Below are 13,601 nucleotides of genomic sequence, written 5' to 3'. Positions count from 1 at the left end.
GGGGAAGGGAGGGAGAGGCCAGTTATGGCAGGTTACCAAGGTAAGCACAGTACACAAAGGTGGGTTGTTACTCAGTTTTAAGTGTGCCTTCTCCGTTGAGAAGAGTGTCTAGAGATTAGGTCATCCTCCTTTTCCAGGTACAGAAATTGAGGTACCTTCAGGAATGGAGAGTTCCCTTCTAAATGTAAATGTAAACGCTACAGAAGGGTAACTTCTCCCTCTTCAGAGTATCTCTAGTGTTGTCTGTTGTTTCTTAAAAATAATTAGCTCAAAATAATCCATATGCCCAAAAGGCTTATTTCGGGGTGAAATATTCTGCTCCCCTTTAATTTGGAGAATGAAGGAAAATTGCCATGTAATTCAGTTGTTGTGATCTTTGTTAGATACCCTCCATGAATTCCAGAATTCACGAATTCATTGTTATATGAATTGCTCAAGAAAAGGAAGACATGAACTTATTAATTTTATTTAATATTATAGATATAATGATGGCCATTGTGTGATTTGAGATAGGCCTTAGCTTCTAGTGTATAAATCTGATTACAATAATAATATACTCTGGCAGTTTCCTCACATAAGATCATGAGGGTGAAAATAAGATAATATGCCTTCCCACTTATCAAGTCAATAGGGCAATTCTTTTTAGTAATAGATTTGATGTTCTAACACTCAACTCTCTTCAAAATATTCTCTTGGTGATCAAAGGAATATCCGTTGAAGAAGTAGCTTGTTAATAAAACCATATTGAGATTGTAGTATATCTCTACCCAAAAAAAATGGGATCAGTACTGTTGATGGTAGATTCTCACTACCACTTCCAAAAGCATTTATTTTCCCAGGCAATGGAGCCCAATAAGTGTGTACCATATGAGAGGCTGCCATTCCTTCAGGGATTCTCAAAATTACCACCTTCCTTGGGATGTCACTTGACTTAGATATCAGGTTGCTTTTATAGCACCCCTGTGGCTGGCTCTTCATTTGTCTGAATGTAAAGCAATGTTAATGTTGCCCCAGGGATCCATAGAGAATAACGCAATATTTGTCACACTTCAGCGTGCATACAAATCCACTGGAGACCTTGTTAAAATGCAGATACTGATGCAGTGGGTCTGGCGTGGGACATGAGATTCCAAATATGGAAACAAACCCGGAGGTGATTCCCATCCTGCTGGTCCTTGGGCCACCTTTCCGGGAGCAAAATTGTCCAACTCCTGAGAAGCAACTCCCCACTTTCATCCCCAGTTTATCGCACCTCGCTGTTGGCTCTGTGTTCGTGTGCCCTACCATTTCTTCTGCGGCCCCGCAGCCCTCGGGGTTGCTGTTGCCCACATGTGGCAGTTGCCTTTTGTGCCCCGGAGAGAAGTCTTCCTGCTCCTTCCCATCCTCCTCCTCCAGCCAGGGGTGCAGGGACTGGGAGAAATGTGTCTACTCAGGACCCTTCTTTCCACTCCCACCTCTTCTTCATGTCTTCTACTCTGTTCTTTCTCCCAGCTGTCTCCTGCCATCGTCACCCACCTACTCCCACTCCTCTGGCCTTATGTTTCCTCTGTGACCTTCCCTCAGTTCTTCCCTGTCCTCCCTCTTCCACCCTCTCCAATCAATTCTTTCACCTTTTTCTTCTTTGTTGTCTTTGATTTTCTCCTCCTTCCCTTTCCTCCTTTGTCCTCTCTCCCACTTCTAGACAGACACCCTCCAGGCTTTCATTCACGGTATGCCCCAGTGGTAGTTGGTATAGGGACGTGTGCAGTTTAAAAACACACCCACACATTCACACATACCCCCACACACTCACACACACTTATACACATTCACACACACTCACAAATGCATATACTCACACACACATATTCACACTCATACATGCATACTCACATACAATTACACCACATACACATGCACGTTCACATATATATGCACACATACATACACATACACTCACACATCACTCACACATTCACGTATACAAACACATACACACCCACAATACACTCATTCACTCACACCACATACACTCTCACACATACCTCCACACACTCACGGTACACTCACACACTCACATACACACACCACACACACATACACACACAGCTTTTCAACTCTATTGGAAGTCTACTGGAGCAGATTTTGTAGCATCTTCAAAAGAGTATTTATAATTTAGTCCAGGGAACAGAGACAACTACTGATGGACTAATGTTATTCTGGATTGCCTGCTTTCAGTTTCTTTGTATATTAATTTAACATTTGCTTTCTGTTGTCTTCTGTCCCTAGGTTCTAGGGGACTATTTGAATTTAGCCCGTTCCATTAACAAAAGTTCTTTTTCAGAGGGAACGCTATCAGTTGCCAGTGGTTTTAAGAAAAATATTTTATGCATTTAAGTAATGCGGGTTTACAAAAAGCGTCTGCCAGGTCTACTCAAGTCCTGGGGTGACTGTATTTGTTCTTCAGTTCTCCTTGCTCTCCCCCATCTGGGAGTGCAGCCTGATACTCTGCACCTTTCTATAACTTCTCTGGGGTTCCCATTCCATTTAATTTTTTGTTAGTTGACACCTTTTTCTCCTTGCCACTCCTCTTCCATCTGTAGTTTTTATTTGAAGTAAGCCCTAGAAGCTGCTCATATGGAAGCCGGCTTAAACTCTGACCCACAATCTGGTGTTGCAGTAACAGTGGGAGCCAGAGCCTTCTGATGCCGGCAGGTGCAGTGAAGTCAACGGGGTACTGATCCTGCTAATTTGCACTTTATTCATGTTTACATGCTGTGCTGTTCTTGTTTTGTTTCTGATTGCCTCTCCACTAATGATAGCATCCTGGACACTCTGTAACTTAGTTGTCAAAGGTTGGAGTGACTAGTTCTTAAATTCTCAGGCATCTACATTGAACTCAGTTTTATGTCTAAAATTTATACTTCCACATATTTTAATTTTGATTTACATTAAATTGTTTTAAAAACCAGCAATGTGATGACAAGAAATTATTTTGACTGTGACATCATAATAACAATACAATAATTCTGATCACTTTCTCAACTGGTAGATGGACATTTGCATAAAATAATTTCATTGAATAAAGTCATCTAACAATACTGGTCCAAATCACGGATATTTTATGGAAGAGTAAAGTGTATTGGATGATAAATCGAGTAACATAAATATTTGGACTGATTATCGATGTAACTAAGTCAATAATTCAACTTCTAATGACTAACAAAGACAAGGAGAAAACATTCTACTTTGTTTCCTTGACATAGGATTAGGTGAAATACCTTTCCTTTTTAAAGTTATCTCCAAAATAAGCTTCTAAAGAATAAAACTTCAATGAAAAAGTCTGTTCTCTCTCAATTTTATCAATGAAAATACATTTCTCATATCACAAGTCAACAAAGATATCTAAGTAAAGTCTAGATTTCATGTCTTTATTTTGTAAAATGGTGTTGAGGGGAATTTTTTCGATAGCTGTGGAGTCTTTACCAAGGCCCACAGATAAAAACAACATATTTTTCTATATTTATTTTTTTCTTCATTTTCAAGCTCACTGGATTCAAGTTGTTTATGTAACAACAGTGAAAAAACTATGCTTATGCATAAAATGGAGTCAAGTTTTAGATCCATATAATTATGAACACGCCTTTAACCAAACCGAATGCCTAGAGGCACAATGAATGATGTGTAAGTACATTTTTCTGTGATGTGGGACAGATCTGGAGTCTTTGCTTTTAACTACCTAACACTAGTAGCAATTCCCAAGTATACAGATAAAAAATGCTCCCACAGATTTCTAAAATTCCCCTGGGATTCAGTCTATGCCACGTGAAAAATGACGCTAGCAGATGATTCCCTCCTCCTTAAACCATTTTCATTTCTTGGCCTTGTAAGCACCAAACTTTAAAATTTTCACCTTACTTTTTTGGCTGCAATTTCCATCTTCGTTGCTGCTTCTCTTTCCAGAACTTTCCATGTTGAAATGTTCCAAGTCTCAGGCATGGCACTATTCTCTTTGTTTATATCTATCTATATGCTGATGTTTTCCATATATGCGTCTCCAGCTTCTTTCTCTTCTCTGCGCTTTGAGTTCTCATGATCCCCTGCATATTTCACATCTCAGTGTAAATGTTGATGGGCATCTTCAGCTTACCTTATGCAAACAGACTGAAAAAAAAAAAGTTTCCCATACCTGCCTGTCCCTTAGTCTTCACCATATCAGCAAATGCTATTACCATTCGTGTGGTGGCTCAGTCCAAAAATACTCAGAGATATTCATCACTTCCCTTGTTTCCTCAGACAGCTTCCTATTTTGTCCATATGTTACCACTCTTGTTCTTGAAGATTAAAATTGTCATATACAAACAACGATAATGTTTTAATTACACAAACTATGCCATTTTACTCCTTTTCTCAAAAATTTCTAAAGGCTTCTATTCACAATCAAAATATTTAATTTCCTGATCATAGGCAGTAAATTTCGATGGTATCTGGCTTGTACCTGTCACCATGCCTCATGGCCACCTCCCCTCAGTCAACTCCATCCATGAAAACCATCCTGAAACTTCTTGAAATATGGCAAAATATTTTTGGCTTCGGGGTCTTTAAAATTGATGTTTTCTAATCTGAGAATACTTATCCAATATGTTGTATTATAGTTCATGTGTATCATTCAGATCTCCACTCCCATCACACCTGTTCAAGGAGACTTTCCTTCACTATCTTATCCAAAATGCTCTACTTCCTCGGTCTAGATCCCTTTGTCATATTATATAAACAGACTTCCTACAACCTAATATTAGAACAAATATTTATTTAAATATATTTAGTATCCACATCCCCCACTAGAATATGAACCATATAAGTGACAAGGCTCCATATATCATGCTCACCATTCTCTCTCAAGCTTCTAGAATATTTTCTTGTACATAATAGACATAGCAATAAAGTTTTCTGAACAAATAAATGCAGGTATGCAAAAATGACATCTTATTTTAAAGTTAAATTTTATAAATAATGAATTAATGTAAAAAGAGGACAGAAAATATCAGGAGAAATGGGTTTAGAGCATGAATTACCCAAAGACAAAATTTTGATACTGTGACCCCATTTATTATCTACCTTTATTCCCTGTTTCAGTGAAACAGTGAATAAGTAAAACTGTGGATGATGCCTTATAATTTCAGCACATAAATATCAACCCAACTATGAGGTGCACTCATGATACTGATCCCCGGTAAACCCTCACCCTTTCCTTTTAATCACTAGATTATGGCAAAGATGATGGAATAGTCAATGCCCTGATTAGACTGAGTTTATCACAAAAGGGATGGGACAATACTTGCTCTGTTAGATTACATTATACGGCATAGGTAATAGTTTGCGACCACCATGATTATCAAACTTGAGAGGGCCACATGGCAAGGAACTGGGTTGGCCCTGTTGAAGCTGTAGAAAATATCCAGCTAACAGCCAGCAAGAAAAAGAGGACCTCTGTTCTACAATGCAAGGAACTGATGGCTGCTAGCATCCCTGACAGCTTGGAAAGAACCTCAAGCTGCAGAAATCTCTTCTGACAGGCCTCCAGCTTGCTTACAGCCTTGTGAAATCCTGGACAGAAGACACAGCAAAGTCATGCCCAGCCTTCTGGCCTACAGAATCCCTGACATAGCAGATGTGTGTCGTTTCAAGCTATGATGTTCGTGATTGTTATGCAGCAAAATAAAGCTAGTATAGCAATGCTGAGAACTCTTTCATAATGTATGCATTTTTAAAGATCTTAAACACAGAAAAACAAGAACAAAAACTTGCACACAATAAAATCTTGATTGTGAGATTATTGGTCAGAAATGTCAAAGTCTCTGTGGAACTACTGGAGAAGCACCTGGAGAAGAAATAAGATTTTTCTCTTCTCTGTTGGATTAAAAATTAGATCACAGCATAGCTAGAGGCATTTGTGCAAATTCATGACAACTGTATATTAGAGCTACTTTGTATTCCTCTATGGTTATATGCCTGTTTCTTTGGGATCAGATTAGGTCAAAGGATATGTAAGATGCTTGTTTGTCAAAAATATTTTATTTTTAAATTTTTTGCAGGAATGAAAATAAGAGCTGACTGGATTTTTCAAACGGTCATACTACAATTTTAGACATCTAAATTTCTCTTCTGCTTCAGGCAGTGACAATCAAATTACACTCTGGAATTTGAAGAAAATTTGAGAAAAGGCTTTGCATTTTATTCTGCTATTCTTTTTTAATTGATCTTGCAAACCATAAATGACAACAATGCAACCACAATATTTGTAGGCCCCTGTGCATTGTAACAATGATGACTTTGTCCAACGCTGCACTAACATTCTGCCATTATGTGATCTTTAGATTTATTGGAATATTTCCTGAGAAACCCTAGGTAAACCAAAGCCTACGTCTTCTGACCTATTAGGTATTAAGCATATAATAGTATAGATATGACAGGAATATTGTTAAGTATATGCCATACTTTAAAAGACACTATGGGAGACTTTTTAATTAAAAATATCAATTCCATAGTGTTATTAAAACACTGAAATAAGATAAGAACTCTACAATCATTTTCAAAACCCAGGCTAAAGATAATTATTGCAAATGAGAATATGTAACTTGAACTCCATGACAGTCAAGGCAATAAAATGGAAATAATGAGTTGCACAGCATCCATTTTTAATAAAAAGGAGGCATATCATGTATTTTATCAGGTGTAAAGCTCATAGATTTTTGAAAGAAAAAAATGCTATTTAATTTAAGAACTTTTAATAGTAAAACTGATTTTAGCAGTTTTATGATTAGTCATATCCCATTTTATTCCTATAACTCAACAGCAACAATAGGGAATCACTGGAAAATATTCATTTTCATGTATTTTGCAATCAATCTTTCAGGTACATTTATGAAATCCTTTCTATGTCCGTTGTGGGTCTGGGGATATTACTGAAGAAAACCAGCATTGGTTAGGTGGGGTCGTGTATCTTATACTATGCTGAGACAGACTGAAATCAACACACAAACAGTGGAAAAATACTACAAGCTTAAACGATGGATGAGGGTGCCACAAAGGACACATACTGGTATTTATGATAAAGCATGGCTGGGGTGAGTGTGAAGGAGGCAGAAACCTGCAAAAATTGGTGGGCAGAATATTCAAAGCAGAGGAAATCTTAGCTGTGGATGCCCTGATAAAATTAAAGAAGGTGTTTTGTTCAAGAGAATGCAAGGGTTGGAGAGTTTGAACAGTGAAAATAAATGGTGGAGTAGTAGGATATGAAGATTAGAAGCAATCAGAGTCCAGATCACATGGAACTCAGGAGGCATTTGGAGAGTTAGAGTAGAAATGTAACATCATCTGATTTGTGTATTATGCAGATAACTTTGCCTGTTGCTTTGTGAATGGTCTATGGTAAAGAAGCAGGGTTGTCAGCTAAGAGGTCATTGCATTAATCAATGCAAGAGGACAGGTTGGTAGTAATAGAAGAGCTGGTATGTTGCCAGATTGGGGGTGTGCTTTAAAAGTAAAGCAGGCAGGTGCACCTGGGTGGCTCGGTTATTTAAGCGTCTGCCTTCAGCTCAGGTCACGATCTCGGGGTCGAGTCACACATCGGGCTCCCTGCTCAAAGGGAAGCCTGCTTCTCCCTCTGCCTGCTGCTCCCCCTGCTTGTGCTCACTCTCTCTCTGTCTCTCTCTCTCTCTTACAAATAAATAAATAAAATCTTAAAAAAAAAAACAAAACTTTAAAAGTAGAGCAGGCAGTATTTGCTGACTGGTTGATCGTAGAGTATATTTGAGAAGAAGTAATGACATGTAACTCCCAAGGTTATGGCCTTGATGAAGCAGATGAACAACACTGTCATTAAACAAATTGGGAAGATGGTAGGAGGAGCAGAAATTTTGTTTTGTGCTCAATGATTTTGAAATACCCCTGGTTGAAGTTAGTTGGTAGTGTTACTGATTTTCTGTCTACTTGGTCTATGGTTTACTGAAGAAGGAAAGCTAAAGTCACCAATTAGCTGTCTATAAGATTTCTTCTTTTTTTTCCCTTGGTTTCTGTCATTTAATTATGATTTATACTGGTGTGGTTTTTTTTAATTAATATTTTTTTTCTTGCAGTTCTCTGAGTTTCTTGACTCTGTGGTTTGATATTATTCATTGTTTTTGAAAAATTATTTACTCTTTATATATTTTTTCTATATTCTTTTTCTCTTTTCATTTTTGCCCAGTTACACATATTATTTCTTTTTGTTTTATTGTCCCATAATTCATGGATGCTGTATTTGTTTGTTTGTTTCACTCCTTTTTCTTTCTGGTTTTCACACTTGTTATTTTTCTTGACAAACTACTCTTGGTGCTGTTGGGGGGCTGACGTGCCTGCCCAAGGTGTTCTTCATCTGCTACTTTTTATTCTAGACTCCTTATAGCTTGACTTCTCACAGTTTATACCAATCTACTAGATTTTCTCATGTCTTCATACACATTTGTCTCTTACCCATAAAACATTTTAACATATTGAAGTATTAAATTTTCTGGGAGGGTTCTAAAATCTGAGTTATCTCTGTGTGTTGCTTTAATCTTCCAAGTCTATGGTACTTTATTATGCAGCAAGAATAGTCTGGTTCCATTAATTGTTTTATCTCTTGATAGTGAGATCTTTCTATATCTTACTTTCCATGTGGTTCATCATTTCTGATTGAATGCTAGACATTGTTTACAGAACATCAAAAACTAGGGATGTACTGTATGGTGACTAACATAATAAAAAAATATTATTATTAAAAAAAAAGAACAGTGGTGACGAGGTGAATAGTGGAATGAGAATGCCTTTTCTTCTGTTTGGCTGGTGGTGTGGAGGGGTGAATCAATCTAGGCAGTAGTTAGGCTGGGTATGGGTTTATTATTATCATGGTCACTTTCAGCAAACCTTGGTTTCAAATTCTCTAATTTTATATTATACCTAGTATAGAAACTGATGTGCAAAAGATCTTTTTCTCTATAATTTGGCTACTGATTTCTCTTATGCTTGTACCCCAGATGTGGTTTCTTTCTACTCTTTTGTCTTCCTCATGTGACAAACTGCAATTGTTCACTGCCCAGTGTTTGCAAACTTGGTGAGAAGGCCAAGTTTACTCCCTATTGTTGTAGTTGCACGATATCAATGTTGTGTAGGCTCGTATGTTTCTGGTTCTCCTTGCTGTAGTTTTCCTGATTATCTTTTCCTTTCTCCCCAGGACAACTAAGCTATGTCTCATAAATTTGGTGAATCCTGTGTGGGAAGGCATGGCCTGCCCTTTCTCTAGGGGTGGGAGCCCTATCATACCATCAGATTAAGATTGGTATAGACTCAGCATTCTCTCGTCTTCGTCTCCAGTGGTAGGTATTTTTCTTTCTTTTTCTTCCAGCCACAGTGGTTCTTTACCTGTGCCCTGGGGGTGGCAAGATTACTGCCCCTCTCTTAGTGGCATGAGCCTTTTGTTCTGTTTGGGAGAAGGTTCTGGTGGGGTTTCGTGAATACAATTGACAGCTGCTCCTCTGTTGCTCTGCCACAGATGATCCAGTGGTCATGCCCCATCTCTTTTGGAATTGGGATGTCATTCTTTATATATTCAACTAGTTGGTTGGTTCCATTGTGACCACAGTGCTCTAAGAAAAGCTATTATTTTGTAATTTCTCTGGCTTTTTTGTAGTCAAGGTAAGAGCAAAGCAATTGCCAGCTCTTAATATCCTAGATAAAGGCTTCCACCAAAATACCTTTGAAACAGCAGCAAAGACATGTCCAGGAAATACGGCCATGGTCTCTAGTGGCTAGGAGAAGGGTGAAATGGGAAGCTGCTGTTTGACAGATATAATGTTTCCATTATGCAAACTCAGTAAGTTCTAGGGATCTGCTGTACAACATAGTGCCTATAATTAATAACATTGGATTGCGCACTCAAAATTTGTTAAAAGGGTAGATCTCATGTTAAGTGTTCTTACCACTATCAAAAATAAAGGAAAAAAATATATATCTATGATTATAACCAGCTGTTTTCCACAGAATTATTCTTGGACTCAATTCTAAATATTTCTTGCCACTGGATTAGTCCTTTGCCAGAAATCTACTGTGGCTTTGTAAATAAGTATTCTTCATATAAGCCAAAAAGTCATGTCTCATCAGCACTGGAAGATACAATCCAGAGGTCAAGAAATGTTTAACATTTGAGAAGTAACGGTATATATTTTTGCCTACCCTGTCATTTAATCCGTAACACAATGCCTTGAGTTAACTTTTCATTTGAACCGCTATTTTCCAGTGAAGAAACTGGGGCAAAGAGAAAAGTTAAATATATTGCCCCAGCTCACAGCACTAGAAAGAATCAAAGCTAGGACTCAGAGTTGAAATTTGTGCTCATAGCCATCATATTACACTTCATCTATGTCTTAACAGTGACTTCAAGGCAAGCTAAGTAAGCTAAGAAACACAATTCACCCACCGTTTTTGTCATTTACTTTCACAAGGAAAGTGAAAGGAGTTGAAATGATTTCTCCAGCTGAAGCTGCCAATTAACTACTAAGGAGAGAAGAGCCTAAGAGCCTATGGGAAGTCTTAAAACTCAAAGGCTGATGTTGTCTCCTGAAGTTTGCCTAAGTTGGGTAATTTTAAAGTCTAAATTTAGAAGCTTAGCACTGAGAATCTCAGCTCTGGCTTCATAATTAAATGATAATAAGTGATAATAGGAACCTATATATCTGTTTATTAATCATGACATGGGACTTAGGAGATATAGAAGTAATTGCTTCCAGTATAAGATTAAGCATCAGTTGTATAGCAGAAAGAAAGAAAAGCATTTTTCAAGCAGTAGCTTTTCACTGTAATAGTCTGAGAATAAAATACCCCTTTCAAGAGAGATTTATTAGTGTAAAGAAAAAGAATGCATTATAACTGACTGAAAGAATTAAGAAGTATACCAGCTAATTACTAGAGAAAATGTATAGACTCATACCAAATCAGCATAGAAGGTTGAAATAAATATTTCATTTGGAAGTTTAATTTAAATTGCTACATCATGAAAATGTGATGAAAAGCATTTAATATAAGTGTATATATAATATATGATCTATAATACAAATGTCTATATTTCATAGTAAAAGTAACCAAACCATTTATGCGTCTTAGAAGGTCTCCAACAATTAGGTCAACATATTTTACCACTATATGAGTAGCCACAAAAAGTCAAGTGAGAGGGCTAATGAGGGATATGTTTGAAAGGGCACATAAATCATGTGCTTTAAGAAAACTTCAGAAAAGGAAGAGATAATTACAAAATCTGCAAATGTTATCAGATACAAGCTCTTATCAAATGTGAGTACATGGATTATCAAGAAAAGTTGAGCAGCAGAAATATTCATGTGGGGAATAGATGATAAACTTCTTTTTAAATCTATTGGGATGGAGTTTCCTAAAAACATATGAATGGCTATGTCCAGAAACTAGAACTACTACAGAACATAGGTATGTAGATATCTACATAAAAGTGGTTCCAAATCTAATACATTTGAATGACTCATGTTATGATTTAGAACAATATCAAATAGAAAGAATGAATTAAGTAATGAAAGAAAAAGAATAAGACTAGAAAGTGGAAGAATGTAAGTATTTAAGATTGTAAGAAAGAAGAGCCCAGGAAATGTCATAGATAAAATGTGGTCCATATACTTGAGGAACAATATTAAACCAAATGTCACAGACACCTCTTATGACACAGAAGACAGAAGCCATAGACAGTGTTAATGCCTATGAATACATGGAGAATTTGAAACTTGTCTGGACTCAGCCATCATTGATAACTTCCCCATGACTGGTTCCAAGTGTGGCAAAGACACAGGATGGGAAACAGGCAAGTAAAATGTGGAGGCAGAAGATGAATAGTGAAAATAACGTTGGCTGTAAGACAGGAAGTATTTAAGAATAATTTCGATCTGATTAGGAAATAAATTTAAAATAAGAAATAGTGAGAGGCTAAATTTGTAGGCATTTTATTGGCTATCACAGAGCGTTATAAAGACTCCATAATGTAAACATCGATTGTAGCAGTCTAAAGGACATATGGAAGAGAATAAAGAGTCCGTAAAGAAGCAAACCTTCAATTCATTTATGATTAATGTGGCTTGTCAAATCAATGTGGGAAAGCTATGCCTGCAATATAGGATGGTAACACAACTGACTAAGCGTCTTGGTAAAAATAAGGATGGACCCATACTTCACACCATACAACAAGAACAATTACAAATCAACCAAACATTTCAATGGAAAATGAGAAAGTAAAAGAACAAGAAGAAAATATGGTAGTTTTCTTAATATGCAAAGACTTTTCTAATTGTAACAGAATATTGAAGTGGTGTCAATTTGTCAGAAATTAGGAAAAAATTGCTCCCAGTACACACACACACACACACACACACACACACAATCTATGAAGAAGGTGTAAATAAAAATTAAAATCTAGGAAGGGACTTACAACTAATATCAAATCACATTTCTTTTATAAGAAGCTCCATGAAATGAACATCAAAAAAAGACCTAAAATAAAATGGAAAGATTGACTAATTCTTCACAGCCCCAAAAAAACCTCCAAACCCCCCAAAAACCCAAACAAATGAACAAAAAAAAAAAAAATCCACACAATATTTTTACTTAAGCATATGAAAAATGTGCAAACTCCTTTAAATAAAATAAAACAAATTCGTTTAAATAAAATGGGTTAAAATTCCTCGAAAATACCATCCAAAAGTTTGAATACACCTTATGTTGGTAAGACCCGACCCAAGCAGGGATTTACCTGCATTACTGATGCAGTGTAAAATCATCCCAATGGAAGGAGAACTAAATATTTACTAAAATTATAATTGCAGATTTGCCCTTCTCTTTCAGATGTAGAAGTTTCCAGAGGACATTACTGAAATCCAAATAATGAGAACAAGCAGGTAATTCTCCTTCCTGTCCCTCTCTTCCAGCAACACCGGCCCCCTTCCTGTCACGTCTACACTCAGACAACTCCTGCTAAATTTAAGGTTCCACATGAGCTGTCATTTAGGCTGTTCCTCGTACTTTCAGCATTCTTCTCCCAAATATTCCCAAACTAACTTCCTACCCTTCTTCAGGGTTTTGTTCACATGTCACCGGGGCATGCTCTGACCACATTAGCGTATTTATATGGTAATATGGTCTTTGGTGGAATCTCTATACTTATAGGATAAAGAGAGAAATTAATTCCATCAGTGAAAAATTAAGGCAAAATAAGGATCTGAGAATAGGTCTGTTTAAATTGAACAAGAGAAGTATTTTCAGAGAGGCTTTTGGGGTTTTTAAAGAAGATCTTCAGTAAAGTTAATGGAGCATTGCAAAATTCCCTGAATTCGTGACATAAGTCATATTCTACATGCCATCGTTGAAACTGCTTTTCATTTCTTAATGAAGAGAGTACTCCATAAAGCTGTTTTTTTTTTCTCACTGTGCTTTGTTTTTCTACATTATTGAATTTTCATTTTATTTAAACAGTAAGACATGACAGGCACTGGATTGCCGGGTGATAATATATATATATATATATATATATATAT

The sequence above is a fragment of the Ursus maritimus genome, unplaced genomic scaffold (assembly GCF_017311325.1).
Source record: "Ursus maritimus isolate PB19 unplaced genomic scaffold, ASM1731132v1 scaffold_18, whole genome shotgun sequence".
In the NCBI taxonomy this organism is placed as follows: Eukaryota; Metazoa; Chordata; class Mammalia; order Carnivora; family Ursidae; genus Ursus; species Ursus maritimus.
This window is presented reverse-complemented; position numbering follows the sequence as displayed.